Source organism: Ornithorhynchus anatinus, chromosome 3 (assembly GCF_004115215.2).
Source record: "Ornithorhynchus anatinus isolate Pmale09 chromosome 3, mOrnAna1.pri.v4, whole genome shotgun sequence".
NCBI classification, from domain to species: Eukaryota; Metazoa; Chordata; class Mammalia; order Monotremata; family Ornithorhynchidae; genus Ornithorhynchus; species Ornithorhynchus anatinus.
Genome location: NC_041730.1, coordinates 106,006,199 through 106,025,773, shown reverse-complemented (window position 1 = coordinate 106,025,773; position 19,575 = coordinate 106,006,199). Strand labels below are relative to the sequence as shown.

The 19,575-nt window shown below is 39.2% G+C and overlaps 1 non-coding gene across 1 annotated transcript; it reads right to left on the bottom strand.

Annotated features, from left to right (window-relative positions):
* Nucleotides 1-4,909: 4,909 nt before the first annotated feature.
* On the bottom strand, nt 4,910-5,047 carry LOC114810848. The gene has a single exon (XR_003758539.1). It is a non-coding gene; the product is annotated as a small nucleolar RNA SNORA7 (small nucleolar RNA).
* Between the last annotated feature and the right edge of the window lie 14,528 nt (nt 5,048-19,575).

Genomic DNA, 19,575 nt, shown 5'->3' with positions numbered 1-19,575 from the left:
AGCAGCTAGTACAGTGCCTGATACATAGTAAGCAATTAACATCATTATTATTATTACTACTGCGTGCAAAGCACTGTATTAAGCCCTTGAGGGAGTACAATATAACAATAAACAGACACATTTCCTGCCCACAACTAGCTTACATTCTATTAATTCTTCGTAATTTATGCTTTGCTTTAGTGACTGTCTCCTCATTAAAGTGTAAACTCCTTAAGGATACAGATCATGTCTTCTAATTCCCAAAATCTTATTTCAGTGCTTCACACAGTAGGGAATCAATGAAGCAATCAATCTGTTGTATAAATTGAGTGCTTACTGTTTGCAGAGCCCTGTGTACTAGGTGCTTGGGAGATTATAAAGAGATGATATAAAAGCTGTTGACTGATTGATTGATCTCAAGATACTGAAGAGGCTCCTTAGATTTGTGGCTGGTACAGATTAATCTCAAACCACTTGGGGGAAACAGGCACAGATTGATTTCAACTAAATCTACCTCTACCTCTACCACAAAATTGGAATCAGAATTCTGTCTACATTTGAGGACTACTGATTAAATGCTTCATTAGCTACCCAGCCATAGCCAAATCATCACTGATTAATCACACTGACTCAAATAATTTAACTATCACCAGCATAATCATAAAAAATAATGATCCAGAAGCTTTTACCTTCCAGTACTGTTAAAACAAAGCATACTGAAAAAATTAAGCAAAAGATGAGTCATATTCTCAAAACGTGATGATAAATTGAGCATGATCAAAGCATTTGCAGACTTCAAAAGAAGCACTTCTCTACATCTAAATATTTGACATATACAAATAACATACCTTCATGTAATCTTCAGCACGTTTTCATTTAAAAGCTGCCTATGCTCCACATGCTCTAAACTTTCAAGCTTTCTGAGCTTCTCACTCTTCACCTCTGAAACTGTCACTGAAATAGAAGTGTTACTTGCATTTTTCCAGACAATCTGGAATATTTCAACATACTTTAAACTCAGGCAGAATGGACTAACTCACTTCCCTTGTTTCCTGACCAAAATATTTAAAAGCCATTTGTGTCATCCTGCTTAATTCTAATAAAACTTTCTTTAGGGACACTAAGAAATGTGCAGTCATCTTTTTTATGCTGGAGTTCAATGCCGCTGTCCAAGAAAAATTATTTTTCCATAACATTAAATGATCATATATTTGAATAGCACTGCTGAAATGCAATCCATGATTGTATAAATATAGCTTAATATTGGAACAGCTATAAATCATATAGTGCACTGCAGAGTTTTGGGACTGTGGTAACATATTCAATGCTCATGGTGATCCATCTCAAATCATTAAGACCAAATATCATTATTTATCAATTCATTCAATCATATTTATTGTGTTTACTGTGTGGAGAGCACTCTACTAAGCACTTGGAAAGTACAATTCAGCAATAAAGCTTATATTCTAGAAAAATGTTTTTAACACAATATGGTACAATTCTAGGACTATCTAGAGGAAAAAAAACTGATAGGAATTTTAAGATAAACAAATACTTTTATGCGAGAAGTGAATTGTTCTATGTGACATGCAAATATCTCCTGACTGGGAAATATGTCTCAGAAATCAAGTCATGCCCAAGGTTCTAGGAAACATATTGCAAACACAGGAATTCCACTTGGAAAAAAAGCTTTAGACGGTTATTATTTCAGAGTGTGCATATCAATGCATAAAGTATAAGCTAATGACATTAACGTTTGTTGATTGATTGATTCATTCATTCAATAGTATTTATTGAGCACTTACTATGTGAAGAGCACTGTACTAAGCGCTTGGAATGAACAAATCGGCAACAGATAGAGACAGTCCCTGCCCATTGACGGGCTTACAGTCTAATCGGGGGAGATGGACAGACAAGAACAATGGCAATAAATAGAGTCAAGGGGAAGAACATCTCGTAAAAACAATGGCAACTAAATAGAATCAAGGTGATGTACATTTCATTAACAAAATGAATAGGGTAATGAAAATATATACAGTTGAGCAGACGAGTACAGTGCTGAGGGGATGGGAAGGGAGAGGGGGAGGAGCAGACGGAAATGGGGGGAAAAGAGGGTTAAGCTGCGGAGAGGTGGGGGGGGCCGGTAGAGGGAGTAGAGGAAGAAGGGGAGCTCAGTCTGGGAAGGCCTCTTGGAGGAGGTGAGTTTTAAGTAGGGTTTTGAAGAGGGGAAGAGAATCAGTTTGGCGGAGGTGAGGAGGGAGGGAGTTCCAGGACCGCGGGAGGACGTGACCCAGGGGTCGACGGCGGGATAGGCGAGACCGAGGGACGGTGAGGAGGTGGGCGGCAGAAGAGTGGAGCGTGCGGGGTGGGCGGTAGAAAGAGAGAAGGGAGGAGAGGTAGGAAGGGGCCAGGTGATGGAGAGCCTTGAAGCCTAGAGTGAGGAGTTTTTGTTTGGAGCGGAGGTTGATAGGCAACCACTGGAGGTGTTTAAGAAGGGGAGTGACATGCCCAGATCGTTTCTGCAGGAAGATGAACCGGACACCAACGACACCAAAGAAAAGCAAAAGTAAACAGGACAAATGAGAGGAAATTAGAGACTTTCTTCATTAATACAGAGTCACTAGGATGGTTTGAGTGCTTTGAAAACATATATTTGGCTAAACTCATTTCACCATCAACTTACAAATGTTAAATATCAACCCCTCAGGATTTATGTACATATCTGTAATTTATTTATATTAATGTCGGTCTCCTCCTGCTAGACTGTAAACTCATTATGGCAGGGAATACATCTGTTTATTGTTATATTGTACTCTCCCAAGCACTTAGTACAGTGTTCTGCACACAGTAAGCATGCAATAAATATGAATGAATTAATTAATGGATGAACTCCATAATAAGCCTAAGGATGGCATAAAACTCATACATAAAAAATAAAATACCTATAAATTGAATATTTGGAATATTAAAATCATAAATAATGATTCTTCTTCTAAGATTTTAAATTGGAAAAAACCCTCAAATCCATCATTTTCCCCTTTGTAGGCATTAATATGTCCTGTTTTTTGGTGCCTAGTAAAAGGTTTCTATAACTTCCACTGATCTGAATATTTTCATAATTTGACAGAATGGATAATTTCAGAATTCTGACCAAGGGGAAAGGAATAAAATCCTGTAAATAAATTCCACCTCTACCATACAGTTAAAATGCTATGTCTTCAATAGGTTAAGATTCTATTTTATAATTTTGTTTGAACTATGAAACCACATATTGCATGTAAATTTAGCTATAACTTTTGAAAATAGGAAAAACCTCAAAGAAAAATATTAAAATATAATAACTATTTGCCCTTTATTCATAAGAAGAGCTAACACAATTGGCAGCGTCAATTTAATGTGTGTTTTTTTTTTAAAAAAAAAACTTATCATCCCCATCTTGACCTGCAATATTCTCATCTTATAATCAATGATTATTTCATAAATTTCATGAAAGGTAACAGTTATACATCAATCTAAAATGAAATGACAAAAAGCAAAGTAACTGTAAGGAATATATATATATATATATATATATATATATATATATATATATATATATATATATCAGGATGCAGTCCTTCAAGCCAGATAATATGACTATGGACTGCTAGAAGTAGAGTATCCCTTCAATTCCAAGACAATGTTGCTAACTCTGAGACTGTGTCACTGAGAAAGTGTCACTGAACACTTTTTTTGTGATTTCACTAGTATCTTTGGTGACCCCTTACCATTTGGGAAAAGCAAAGAGGAGAAAGTCGTCATCCCACAAGATGGACATGAGTTTGAGTTATTGTTGCCCTAGAGGTGATGGTTAGCAGTGAGTCATCCACATTCTTTCTCCTAGTCCCTTTAAACACAGCAACACACAATGGAAAACAGTTGGTAGAGAGCAAGGGTGATGTCAGTTGACACAGAACAAAATATCTCTGAGATCTCAACCACTATCCTCATACATTTCACCAGCCAATATTGAGAAGCAGCATGGCCTAGTGGAAAGAGCATGAGGCTGGGAGTCAGAGGACCTGAGTTTTAATCCTGGCTCTACTGCTTGTCTGCTATGTAACTTTGGGCAAGTCACAAACTCTCTGTGCCTTGGTTTCTTCATTTGTAAAATGGGGATTAAGACTGTGAGTCCTACGTAGGACAGTGACTTCGTCCAACCTGATTATTTTGTTTCTCACCTCAGTGTTTAGTACAGTTCCTGGCATATAGTAAGTGCTTAACAACAACAACAACAAAAAACTTCAAAAAAAGTTGCATTCAGGGAAGCTTAGTGTTAGCCAAAGGACCAGGATATAGCTCTTTATGGAACTTAGGAGCCAGGCTAGGAAGATTGGCTCTTTTTCTGAATTTGACCGTTGTCTGGAAAATGGAAAAGCAGAGCTGCAAAAAGAAAACAGTGCTCTCAATAACAGTTAAAGCTGTTGAATCATATGTCAACTACTGGTGCTACTAACTGCATCACCACAACTGTGGTTGCACCTAAAGCTTTGAATAAAAGCAGTAGGATTTTGACTGTGTGGGTCTAGAAAGAAAAGGAGGAAGTGCAGGAGCAGTTCAGAAGAGAAATCAAAGGCACAGCCACCACCAGAGTTTCCCAGCATTCTTCTGCCACTAAGTCTGGTAATGAGCTAGGGCATAAGCAGCTGCAGTGACTTCAAAAGCTATGTTGTCTTATGTTGTCGAGTTGCGTCCGACCCATAGCGACACCTTGGACACATCTCTCCCAGAATGCCCCACCTCCATCTGCAATCATTCTGGTAATATATCCATAAAATTTGCTTGGTAAAAACACAGAAGCAGTTTACCATTGTCTTTTCCAATCAGTAAACTCGAGTTTCTGCTATTGACTCTCTCCCATGCCACTGCTGCCCAGCACAGGTGAGTTTTGACTTGTAGCAGATTGCCTTCCACTCACTAGCCACTGCCCAAGCTAGGAATGGAATGGATATGCCTCTGCTTGACTCTCCCTCCCATCGTCGAGACTTGTAGAGTACTGGAAGCTTTCCAGGTGTGACCCTGAGAGGTATCAACAGCTATAGTCTCATTCTATAACCAGAGATTTGCTTAAGTGAATTAATGTGCATAAAGTGGTGGGAGGGATGGAGAAGGGTGAAAGTGAGGAGTAAATTAATGTATGTCATGACTTAAGTGTGGGACTTAAAAGTCTTTTGTTGTGTGACCAAGAGAATGTAGGCATATGTTTACGCCTATGTAGAAGGGAAAAAATGTGTTTGTAAATAGTTGAGCAATGCTTGGTTTTGCCTCCTTTTGTTTCTTGCTTCCTCTGCGTCCTTCTGTGCCTTCTAGGATGCCTTGAAGGTGAGGAGAGGCTAAGCAGTGTTACATTGTATCAGATTAATGTTCGGTCTCAGCTAGTTACCGCTGATAGTGGTAACATCAGACATTTGGGGAACAGAAGAAAGTTGCAGCCCTTGACCACCATAATCACCCTTTGAGTTGGATCTTCTAAAAGGTTCTAATACCACCTCTGTCACTTACCTGCTGTGTGACCTTGGGCAAGTCATTTCACTCATCGGTGCCTCAGTTACCTCATCTGTAAAATGGGGATTGAGACTGTGTGCTCTGTGCGGGACAGGGACTGTGTCCAAACTGATGAACTTGTACGTATCCCAGTGTTTAGTACAGTATCTGGCACATAGTAAGCACTTAACAAAAAACATTGAAAAAAGAAAAAAAAACCAGGCTGAATGTTTTCTTTAACACAGAGATGACATACTGCCTATCATCTATGTATTTTATTGCTCTCAAATTTTCTAAAATACCTAACGTTTTCTCCATCTTCAAAGCCCTGACAAAGTACTAATTTTCCCTACTTCCCTCCCCTTATTATCACTGTGAACTTGGAACTGTACCACTTAAGCACTTGCTATTTACCCCAGTCCCACATTGCTTCTGTACATATCCTTACACTTTGCTCTTTCTCTATCTGTAATTTATCGTAATGCCTGTCTCCCTGTAGACTGTAAGGTCCTTGAGAGGAGGGCCAGTGTCGACCATCTCTATTATATTGTACTCTCCCAAATTCTTAGTACGGGCTCTACAAACAGTAAATGCTCAACAACTGATTGATTGATTGATTGATTGATTAAATGACAAATTACTATTGATTAATTAGTTTGGTAATGGCAGTCTGGGAGAGGACAATGGTCTATCCAGCCAAGTATTTGGAAAGTGGAAATGTTGAGGATCAAACTTGGGACCATAGGAAAAGCAGCCTATCCATGAGAGAGAAGCAGAGTGAACTGAGGATCAAACTTGGGACCATAGGAAAAGCAGCCTATCCATGAGAGAGAAGCAGAGTGAACCAGTAAAAAAAAAATACACCCAGCAGAGGAATATCCATTCCATTCCTAGGTTGGGCAATGGCCTGTGAGAGGAAGGCAATCTGCTACAAGTCAACACTCACCTGAGCTGGGCAGCAGCAGCATGGGAGAGAGTCAAGGGTGGAGACCCAAGTTCACTGAGTGGAAAGAGGCAATAGTAAACCACTTCCGGATTTTTCCAAGAAAACGCTATGGATACAGTAACAGAATGAGTGCAGATGGAGGTGGGGTGTTCTGGGAGAGATGTGTCCATGGCGTCACTATGAGTCGGATGCGACTCGAGAGAACAAGACAACAACAAACTTTTGAAGTCACTGCAGCTGCTTATCCCCTAACTCAATACCAGAGTTAGTGGAACAAGAACACTGGGAAATTCTGGTGGTGGCAGTGCCTTTGATTTCTCTGGGAAAATAGGATGGTCCTGGGAATTAGAAGACTTGGGGTCTAATCACAGCTCTACCATTTGCCTGCTGGGTGACCTTGGAAAATTTGTTTAACTTTTCTGGGTCTCAGTTTCCTCAACTGTAAAATGGGAATTCAATACCTGCTTTCCCTCCAGCTTAGATTGTGAACTCCATGTGGGACAGAAATTGTGCCCAACCAGATAAACTGGTATTTTTCTCCAATAGACTGTTAGCTTCTTGCGGGCAGGGATCATGTCTGTCAACCATAATGCACTGTACTTTACTATGTACTTAGTATAGTGTTTTGCACACAATAAGGGTGCAACAAATACTAATGATTACTCCATTACTTAGAACAGTGCTTAACACATAGTAAGCACTTAACAAATACTACAATTACTATGAGACAAAATATCCAAGTAAAAACAGATAGCTACAAAAATATACTTCATATCCTCCCCTTTTTTCCCCACTCCCACCTCAGAATAAGTTCTTCTTAGACAGTTTCTCAATAGATTTAGTGAATTTCTGCTAACTTCAGAATAAGTCACAAAAAAGGACTGGGTAGCCTAAAATCTGCTCAGGAGAATTCACCACCAATGCTTTAGAAAATTGTTCCATAAATCTAACACATCTCCTCCAGAAGGCCTTCCCCGGTTGTTTTGCAGACAAAAGCATGTACTGAAGTACAGGCATACCTCTCAAGCTATGACCAACCACTCCACAGTGTGTACAACCTAGAGATGAATGCTGCATTATTTTCCTACTGGAGCTCAAAATGGAAAAATTTTAAGACACAGCTCTGGTCATAAACCATGACCATTTCACACAAGATTCCTCTGAACCACAGTAAATTGTATTTTAATCAAGTTCCTATCAATGTTCTGCACTTGCTTGACCTTTCATGCAGATTATTTTTTCAAATTCAGCTTTCACATCATCAACTTGAACCTCACTGCTGATCATTTAAGTACATCAAACAGAAAGATCTTATTTATCATTGTCAGAGAAGGGATATGTTTTTCTTCCAAGGATTTATTTTAGTAATAATAATGGTGGGTTTTAAGTGCTTATTATGTGCCAAGCACAGTTCTAAGCACTGGGGTAGATACAAGGAAATCAGGGTGTCCCACGTGGGGCTCACAGTCACTATTCCCATTTTACAAATGAGGTAACTGAGGCACAGAGAAGTTAAGTGACTTGCCCAAAGTCACACAGCTGATAAGTGGTGGAGCTGGTATTAGAAATCACAACCTCTGACTCACAAACCAGGGCTCTTTCCACTAAGGCACGCTGCTTCTGTAACCCAAGGTATAATACTAAGGTACTGGAATACAAAAAAAAAATATTTAAACTCTTGTAGTATCAAAACTTTCAGGGTGAAAGATACATTTAAAAAAAATTGAAAAGTATTTTATTTGGCTATCATTAGTCTTAATTATTTTTCCTAATGATGTATATAATAGACAGTACTTTCTAGTAGCAGGAACTGACTGCAAAGATCAAAATTTTCACCAGGGATTGATGTCTAAAGATATAATTAGGTACAAAAATGGAAAATTAAATTCAGTATTACAAAAAACACAGATGCTTATTCACACTGCTGCTAAGATATATAGTAGAGGCAAATCAGGCTAGAGCTATTTTCAAGATTTCAAGGCTTGTCAGTAGTCTGACAACAGATTCTTAAATTTAAAAATATAGTCACATTTTTTCAAAGCTGACATTTTTCCAGGGTCCAATAATCAAAATCAGTATGGCCTAAATTATACTTGTGGAAAAGTCATAGGTTATGTCATGGAAGATATGTTTTTTCTTTTAGTTGTTTTTTGAAAATTTGATAATTAGACAATTTTTTCATCTGATTTTATTAGTTACTTTATTTACAACTGATAACTGCCACTGCCTGCTGTCTGATCTTGGGAAAGTCAAGTGACCTCACTGTGCCTCAGTTTCCTCATCTGTAAAATGGACACTATTCTCCTTCCCCTTAAGACTGTGATCCCTACGTGGTAAAAGGCTATGTTGTACCTAATTATCATGCGTCTAGCCCAGGACCTTATATATAGTAAGGGCTTAGATCAATTAATCAATCCACAATATTTATTGAGCACCTACTGTGTTCAGAGTACTTTACTTAATGCTTGGGAAAGAACATTATAATATAGTTGAAAGACACATTTCCTACTCACAAGGAGCACCCAGTTTCAGGGTGGAGAAAGACATTAATATAAATAAATAAATCAGATACATAAATAAGTGCTTCCTTATTGGTATTTTCTGTGTGTCCCAATTCTGGTGACAACAAATTTCATGTCTTTCATTCAGAATGAAGGTGGGGAGACTACCAAGTGCCCAAAGCATACAGATCCAAGTGCATAGTGGGTGGGGTGAATAATGGGTGCAAATCCACGTGCAAGGTGATAGAAGAGGGAATGGGGGAAGAGGAAATCAGGGCTTAATGAGGGAAGGTTTATTTGGGGAAATACGCTTTTAATAAGGGCTTCAAAAGTAGGGAGAGTGATCATATGTTGGATATAAAGGGGAGGGGAGTTCCAGGCCAGAGGTAAGATGTGGACAAGGGGTTGACAGGGAAATAGATGAGATCAAGGTATAGGAGTGAGGAGTAGAGTCAGGGTTGTAGTAGGAAATCAGGGAGATAAGGAAGGAGGGGGCAAAGTGATTGATTGTTTTAAAGCCAATGTTAAGGAGTTTCTGTTTGATGCATAGGTGGATGAGAAATCCCTGGAAGTTCTAGGGTATAGGCAGACATGGACTGAACATTTTTGTAAAAAATGATCCAGGCCACAGTGTGAAGTATGGACTGGAGTGGGAAGAGACAGGAGGCAGGAAGGTTTGATAAGGAGGCTGATATATTAATCAAGGTGGGATAGGATAAGTGCTTGGGTAATAATGATGGTATTTCTTAAGCACTTACTATGTGCCAAGTGCTGTTGGATTAATGTGGTAGCAGTTTTGATGGTGAGGAAAGGGTGGATTTTAATAATGTTGTAAAGGGTGAACTAACAGGATTTGGTCATAGACTGAATATGTGGGTTGAATGAGAAAGATGAGTTGAGGATAATGCCAAGGTTACTGACTTGTGAGATAGGGAGCATAGTGGTGTTGTCTATAGGGATGGGATAGTAATGGGGAGGATAGGGTTTGGTTGGAAGATGAGGACTTCTTTTTGACATGTTAAGTTTGAGGTGTTGGCAGGATATCCAAATAGAGATGTCCTGAAGGCAGCAGGAAATGCAAGACTGCAGAGAAAGTGAAAGATCAGGTCTCACTTTCTCTCCCACATACAGATTTGGGAATCATCACCTAGAGATGGAAGTTGAAGCAATGTGAGTGAATGAATTCTCAAAGGAGTTGGTGTGGGTGGAGAATAGAAGGGGATCTAGAACTGAATTTTAGAAACTCCCTCATTTAGGGGATGGGACGCAGAGGAGAAGCTCGTGAGAGACTGAGAAGGAGTGGCCAGACTGATAGAAGAAGAACCAGGACAGGACAGCATGTGTCCAGGAGAAAGGAAATGGAGCTAAGGGGTTGAGGGGAATTAGAATGAAGTAGAGATCATTGGATTTGGCAACGAGGAGATTATTGGTGACATTTGACAGGGCAGTTTCTGTGGCATGAAGGGTGCAGAAACTAAAAGCGTCACATAAAAATCGTTGTGTTAGAAATAAAAGAAAATTAAGAAAATACTTAAGAAGTAGTCATTACCCAGCTATATCCCAGGAGTGTTCATTCATTCATTCATTAGATCGTATTTATTGAGCACTTACTATGTGCAGAGCACTGTACTAAGCACTTGGAGCGTACAATTTGGCAACAGATAGAGACAATCCCTACCCAGTAACGGGCTCACGTTCTAAATGGGGGAGACAGACAGCAAAGCAAAACTGAACAAAACAATCAGTCTAGTGCAGATACCATCAAGAAAAATAGAATCATAGAGATATACACATAATTAAAATAAATAGGGTAATAAATAATACATACAAGTATGCACAGTGCTGAGGGGAGGGGAAAGGGAAGAGCAGAGAGCAGGAGGGGGGAATGGGGAGTGCAGGAGGAGCAGAGGGAAAGGGGGGCTCAGTCTGGGAAGGCCTCCTGGAAGAGGTGAGCTATCAGTAGGGTTTTGAAGAGGGGAAGAGAGTTAGTTTGGCGGATGTGAGGAGGTAGGGCATTCCAGGGCAGTGATAGGAAGTGGGCCAGAGATCAACGGTGGGACAGGTGCGAACAGGGGACTGGGAGAAGGTGAGCGGTAGAGGAGCCGAGTGTACGGGATGGGCAGTAGAAAGAGAGAAGGGAGGTGAGATAGGAGGGGGCTGGTGATGGAGAGCTTTGAAGTCAAGAGTGAGGAGCTTTTGTTTTGTGCAAAGGTTGATAGGCAACCACTGGAGATTTTTGAGGAGGAGAGTGACATACCCAGAGCTTTTTTGTAGGAAGATGATCTGGGCAGCAGAATGAAGAATAGACTGGAGTGGGGAGAGACAAGAGAAGGAGATCATAGAGGAGGCTAATACAATGATCCAGTCGAGATACTAAGAGAGCTTGTACCAGCACTGTAACAATTTGGATGGAGAGGAAAGAGAGGATCTTGGCAATATTGTGAAGATGTGGCAAAGAGGTCATAAATCCCTAGAGAAACTATTCCAAAATGTGTAATTCCCACTCATACAGCACTTAGTGCAGTTCTTTGCATACATTAAGCTCTTAATAAATACTATTACTACCACTATAACTACTATAAGAATGAACCAGCCTGGCCTTGTGGGAGGCAGCATGCTCTGGCAGAAAATGCTTGGGGCAGGAGTGGGGAGTGGGGTGGGAGCAAGAAGACCCAGGTTTTAGTCTCATCACTGCCCCCAGCCTGCTGTGTGATCTTGAGATAGTCACTGTTATAAGCACTGGAGGGTTATAATACAGGAGACACCAAGAAACACAAGAAGTCGGATTGAAGGGATGGACACATAATAAATATAAAATGGTGCTGGTTATTTTTCTTTCAAATGAGAAGGACCATAGACTAAAAGACAAAACACAGAATTCCACCAAACTGACTTGGAAACATCTCCAGACCACTGCCAATCCTGCTCTTTCTCCCAACATAAAGAAGTCAGTAATTAGGTAATCGATTTGAACATGGAGTGTTATACCACACCAAATTTTTATCTGAAATGTTCATTTAAGTATTGCTTAAGACTGGAATTGTTCATATGTAATACTATCCCAAACTATAGCTCATAAATGGATTCACTCATTAAATATATATTCCTTTCAACTCTGCATTTGTACATTTCTGCATATTCAATCACCATTATCAAGTAGCATAACAACTTGTATGTCTGTCTTCTACCTTATCTTGTGAATTACTTAACCTTTAAAATGGGTGTAAATGGTATAAATGCCTTCATCATCCATGTCAAACAAAAACTCTTCACTATTGGCTTCAAAGCTCTCCATCACCTGGCCCATTCTTACCTCACCTCCCTTCTCTCCTTCTACATCCCAGCTGGCACACTCAGCTCCTCCACTGTGCCTCGATCTCGCCTGTCTCGCCGTCAACCCCTGGCCCATGGCCTACCTCTGGCCTGGAACACCCTCCCTCCTCAAATCCGCCAAACAATCACTCTTCCCCCCTTCAAAGCCTTACTGAAGGCACACCTCCAAGAGGCCTTCCCAAACTAAGTCCCCTTTTTCCTCAGCTCCCCTTCCCTTCCACATCACCTCGACTCACTCCCATTGCTTTTCCTCTCTCTCCTCACCTCACAACACTTATGTATATATCTATAATTATATTTATATTGATGCCTGTTTACTTGTTTTGATATCTGTCTCCCCCCCTTCTGGACTGTAAACCTGGTGTGGTCAGGGATTGTCTCTCTTTATTGCTGAATGGTACTTTCCAAGTGCTTAGTAACAGTGCTCTGCACACAGTAAGAGCTCAATAAATACTACTGAATGAATGAATGAATGAATCTCATTATGCTAGATACTAGAAGAAAAATAATCTCTGTTCTGAAGAAATTCACGTTTCACATTCAATAAATCAAACTCAATATGGGCAGGGAATGTGTCCACTTTTTCTATTGTATTGTACTCTCCCAAGCACTTAGTAAGTGCTCTGCATAGAGTATGCATTCAAAAAGAGCATTCTATCATTGTACAGAGCACTGTACTAAGTGCTTGGGAGAGTAAAGTTTCAAATTTTGTTTAACTTTCTGTTGTGTGGAACTTCAAAGGACATGTGTATTCTTTTTTCTCTTTTACTTTCCCTCCCCACCTCATGCTCACTACAGGGTTTAGCGCTCATTAGGCACCCAGGAAATACTACTGACTGATTTTTATTCGTAATTCTGAAATAACAGATTATTTCTTTTGGAGGATGGGAGGAGAAACATTGTCAACACAATCTAAAAAATAACAAAACAGGTTTTCATTTTCCTTTAGTTGTTAACATTCTTTTGCAAGGAAAAGAAAAAAAGAGATGGAAGCTAAGAGCCCATGGAAGCCCTAAATTACTTTCTCCAAGAACTCAACATAGCAGTGCTTCAAAGTCCAGGATTAATGGCAGTGAGAAAAAAGGGGATGGTACAATTAAGCACGAGTAGAAGTGACCAACTAAAATAGTTTGGCAGAGTTAATATCTCTGAAAACTTGACTTGATACCGAGGAATAACTGAGGCTTAGGCAGAATTTGATTGTGTACATCTTTATACACTGAGCCTCATGGTAACTCTGTTTGCTAAAATAGTTAACAAGGTTGCTAATTTTAGTGGTCATTTCTAATTTAGAAAATACCTATCTATTATTCATTGGAATGACATCTACTTTCCCAGAAGTTGTCAATTAGCTATCCAAGAGTTCTATTTTGCTCCAGGCTACAATCAAATTAGTGACCCCTTCAAAGATCTCCATCAACTTCCATCACCTTGACCCTTCCTATCTCACCTCCCTTCTCTCCTTCTACAGCCCAGCCCACACACTCCTCTCCTCTGCCACTAACCTCCTCACTGTGCCTCACTCCCACCTGTCCCGCCGTCGACCCCTGGCCCACTTTTTACCTCTGACCTGGAATGCCCTGCCTCTTCACATTTGCCAAACTAACTCTTTTCCCCTCTTCAAAGCCTTACTAAGAGCTCACCTCCAGGAGGCCTTCCCAGACTGAGCCCTCCCTTTCCCACTGCTGCTCTTCTCCTCCCCATTGTCCCTACTCCCTCCCTATGCTTTACCTCCTTCCCCTCCCCACAGCACTTGTGTGTATTTGTACATATTTATTGTTCTATATTTTTTATTTATGATGTGCATTTATCTATTGTTCTATTTAGCTATTTTGATGGTATTGATGCCTATCTACTTGTTTTGTTTTGTTGTCTGTCTCCCCCTTCTAGACTGTGAGCCTGTTGTTGGGTAAGGGTTGTCTCTGTTGCCGAATTGTTCTTTCCAAGCACTTAGTATGGTGCTCTGCACTCAGTGAGCGCTCAATAAATTATTGAATGAATATGTCAGTGAAATGAGAAGTTGGCCCAGAATTTTGGAGATAAAGTTTCCCACCTCCTCACTTTACAAAAAGACTCATTCTCCTTTACAATGCTGGTTAATAACAGAATAACTGGCAAAAAGTTGTGGGATGAGAAACAATTGACCGGAGCTGGTTACAAGGCTAAACTAAGATATGGTGGTAGTTAAATGTCTTTTAAACAGAGTTCAATGATGAAATGTAGTTTGCCTGATTTCTTATAAGTTTCAAATTTGCATAGAAGAAATCACAAAATGATAGGAGCACACCATCATTGTTCTGAAAATATAACTACCATCTATAGCTACCTTAGTACTGTTCATTCTCCTTGGCAGAAATGAGGTTATAACTCACTTGCCTTGGTTGGACCTTTATGGCAAGAAACATCATAAAAAAATCTTATATTCTCAAGAGCAAATGCCTGCATGGGTAAGATAGTGATGACTTATGAGTTACATGAAACCAAAGCAGACTCACGACTGATGATATTTAATTACCTGCCATGCTCTATGGCACTTGTAACCGTAGAAAATTCATTGAACCATCCGACTTGTAGTGGACAGAAGTCATTTGTGAATCTGAGAAAGATGTAAGAACAAACTTCTTTAAAAAGCAAATGTTTCCCAGTTAGCAAAAAGAATAACAGCATTTAGCAAGGAAAATAAAAAGCAATGAAATAATGACCTGCCAAACCTCAATTACTCCTCTAGTCCTTGAAGAATTTAACTATAGCCTGATGTCTTCAGATAAATGTTTAGAGAACATATTTTGACAAAATCAAATTTCTACAATTCACAGCCTAGTCATGGGGTTATATGATCATCTGGATTGAGACAAATGTTGTACCATAAGCTATAAAACATTGTGACATATACTTCTCAATGACTTCCAGAAACAGAGAACTTTGATTTATTTTTTCAGGGCATATGGTGTTTTGCAGTAAATATACCTAAAATGTACTTCTTTTGAATTTAAGAAATATGAGTGTGTTCATTTGAATTTTAACGAGTTGCTTCAAGGAAATGGATTCATAAGAATCTAGAGATAAGAATGATATATTATATTTTAAATATAAATAATGATTAACATGAGGTGGGTTGTAGTTCAAGTTGTAGATTCCCACTCCACAGGATTACATTGTCCCCTATAAAAGTTCGTGAGACTGAAGGTTCTGCAAGGGGATGTCATATTTAGCATAAATTTCTAATGGTATGCTTTTAGTCCAATAAAGGAGTGGGCAACTGTTTCATTTGAGGCCCACTTTCCCATTTGGCAAGGCTGTTGAAGGGTAGCACATTCTGAGAGATGAGTTAGGTTGAAGGGAGTGTTTAAAGATGGCTGAACTTCCACCCACAGTAATTCCTACCTAACATTAGGCCTCCTCTCTGACATACCTTCCTCTTATCTCTCCCATTAACCCCACTGTCCAGATCATTTCTTTCTAAAAATACTTTCAATCCACATCTCCCCACTCCTCAAGAACCTCTACTGATTGCCCAACCACAGCCGCAAAGAACGGAAATTTATTATTATTGGCTTTAAAACATTCAATTGCCTTTCTCTACTTTTCCTGTCACAACCCAACCCATACACTTCGCTCCTCTAACACCAACCTACTCACTATACCTCATACCTCAGTCTCATCTATCTTGCAATTGTATCCTGCCTCTGGCCTGGAACTCCTTTACTCTTCATATTCACCTAGTTTCACCTTCAAGGCCTTATTAAAATCATATCTCCTTCAAGAGGCCTCCCTTAACTAAACCTTCACTTTCCTTACTCCTCCTTCCTTCTGTGTTGCCTATGCACTTGGATCTGTACCCTTCAATTACTCCATAGTCACCTCAGCACTTATGTGGCTATCCATAATTTATTTTAATATTCAATTTCTGCTCTACACTATAAGAGCTCTGTGGACAGAGAATGGGTCTACCAATTGCACTGTTTTGTACTCTGCCACGAACTTAGTGCAACGCTTTGCACCTAGTAAACAATAAAAAGCAGTGATTGATTCACTGATTGACAGCTGCTGGCACAGTCAGCAGCCCCTAGAAAATGCTGCTCTTGGAGACCACCACCCAGAATTTTGACTAAACCCATGGCAAACTCAGAAGTGGTTAGGAGCAGCCACTCCAGCCATTCAATGGATTCACCATGTGGGCTTGGGTTAATCACTTGTAAATATCATATTCAGTCTGCAGACCTGATTTTGCCCACTCCAGTAATCATAGTTTATATTCTCATTGGTACAGTGAATATAAGTATGTAGGCAATAATGCTGTTTTCCTTAAAAAAAACCTCTGATATCCAAAGGATTTATAAGTTTAAATTGAAAATTTTAAAAAATATGCAAATTGTGAAAATGAAAGAAAGTATGTTAAAATTCACCTATGTTCCACACACTGAATTCACTAAGTTGTAAGGAAATTAGGTGCAATCAAACGTGAGCTTATGGAACTCTCGACTGCTAATTAAGAATTATATAACGATCAACATAATGTTTATATTCCAATAAGACCATTTTAATCAGTTGCATAGTGTTCTGTCACACTTGAAATCTCAGAAGTTCCTTTTGATTCCTTTGGTGTTACACTGGATTGGTCTCCAATCAGGTGAATGACAAATAATTAGTACTGACTTAAATACAGGAAAGAAAGCCCCTAGTGCCATACTTTGTTTTAAGTTCTCTTGCTTGATTTAAAGTGGAAAACTAGGTAGTCTCAGCTGAATGTACCAGTCTGTAAAAACAACTCAAAACAACCTGGTCAAATTTTGTTTTCAAATCCACCTTGCAACTATAAGCTCCCCCTTTAGACTGTAAGCTCACTGGGGGCAAGGAATGTATCTACTATCTTAGTTATAGCGCTGTATTGTACTTTCCCAAGTAATTAGTACAGAGCTCTGCACATAAACAATGGGCCTGGGAGTCAGAAGATCATGGGTTCTACTCCCTCTTCTGCCACTTGTCTGCTGTCTAGCCTTGGGCAAGTCATTTCATTTATCTGTGCCTCAGTTATCTCATCTGTAAAAGGGGATTAAGACTGTGATCCCCATGAGCGACAGGGACTGTAGAAAACTCAATTTGCTTGTATCCAGCCCAGGGTTTAGTACACTGTCTAGATCACAATAAGCATTTAACAAATACCACGATTATTATTATTTTACTGTTACTACTACTAATAATAATGCCCATAATTGATTGATTGTTACTTTATGGCATAATCAAGCAACACAATATTTCTCTGAAAACTTCTTTCTTTGATTTCCAATTTGTTCCCATTGTCCTTTTAGTTTAATTGATACTGAATGACATTTGAAAAAACGATTCTGGATATTCAAAGAATAAGCATGATATGGATAATTATTTGCATATGTGCTGTTTAATCAGTATTAACTGTTCTCTTTCTATATGTGTTTCTCCCTAGCATAAAGACATTATCATCACCAAATGAATGTAATTAGTCTTCTAAATCACTAATTTAGCATAACAGAGATAGCAATAGATATAGAAATGCCTTATTGAACTGAGAAAGTAGATCAATGTAATTAAATAAAATATAGCTTTAACCTTCACATTTGGAGGTCATTCCTAGGAAAGTGCAAAATTTAAATGTATTTCTTCATCTTTTGGTACAATTCAGCTACCAAAATTGATGACGAATAGTATAACAACTATCTTTAATGGTTTAACTAATTTTTCTGTCAATCTAATAAGAGGTGATATTTTTGGACACAACCAAGCAATGATTTTGAATGTGGCCCTCCTCAGTGTCTGAAAGATTAGGAAATGTGTACAAAATTTTCCTGAAGTTTGACTGCTTACCAAAATGCATTATGAACTCTATGATGGTACGATGGATAAAATAAATATTCTTTTTTTAATGGTATTTGATTAGCAGTTGCTATGTGTCAAGCACTGTTCTAAGCACTAGGGTAGATACAAGCTAAGCAGGTCAAACACAGTCCCTGTCTCACATGGACTCACAAAATGACTTAAAGAGAACATGTATTCTTGGCTTAGTGGAAAGAGTACAAGCTTGGGAGTCAGAGGTCATGGGTTATTATTCTAATCCCACCTCTGCCACTTGTCAGCTGTGTGACTTTGGGCAAATCACTTAACTTCTCTGTACTTCAGTTACCTCATCTGTAAAATGGGGATTAAGATTGTGAGCCCCACGTGGGACAACCTGACAACCTCGTATCTACCTTAATGCTTAGAACAGTGCTTGGCACATAGTAAGCACTTAAATTCCATCATCATTATTATTATTGTGTATTGAATCTCCCACCCATTTTACAGTTGAAGAAACTGAGACACAGAGAAGTTAAGTGACTTGCTAAAGGTCACCCAGCAGGCAAGTGGCAGAGCAAGGATTAGAACCCAGATCCTCTGACTCCCAGAGCAGTGCTGTTTCTATTAGGCCGTACTGATTACCAAATTCTTTTTGAATTAAGATGGGGGTAAGCAAGGCTGAACACTACTCACTACACAGCATTAAAAAGTGATCTGCACATCATTTAAGTAAACTAAGGCTAAGTATCATTATCTGCCAGAAAAGATCCCCACTTACTCATATTTTCACCAGCCATACAGAACTTGATGCTGTCAACAACTTTGGTCACCTAAGAAGGTCACTATGGTTAGATGCACATAAGGGCAAGTAGTAGAAAACAAAACTAATAAGGATATCAGGTGCTATCTTTTCACGCATGTAATGTGGAATGGAGGATGATTTGCCCCTCTATTGTTTTTAGAATAATCACACTTATGTATAGGTTTTCACTTTTTGGAGCAGCAGCATCAAAAAGAGACAGCAAAATACACATATGTACATATACTTCTATATTATCATTATTACTGTATTTGTTAAGCACTAACTATCACACACTGTACTAAGCTCTGGGGTGGAAACAAGCAAATCGGGTTGGACATAGTCCCTGTCCCAGGTGGGGCTCATTACTACTCATCACTACTTCAATCCCCATTTTACAGGTGAGGTAACCGAGGCACAGAGAAGTGAAAAGTCTTGCCCAATGTCACATAGCAGACACGTGGCAGAGCTGGGAACAGAACCCATGAATGCTGAGTCCCAGGCCCTTGTGCTACCTACTATGCTACGCTGCTTCATCAAAGTTATACATACACATATATAGTTCAGAATACTCTGAAGTGACCTTCAAAACATTATTGACATTTTACCAAGACATATTGAAAAATGAGATTATCACTTAACATCCAAAAGACAAGTTACTTAATAAAAAAAAAGAAAAGATT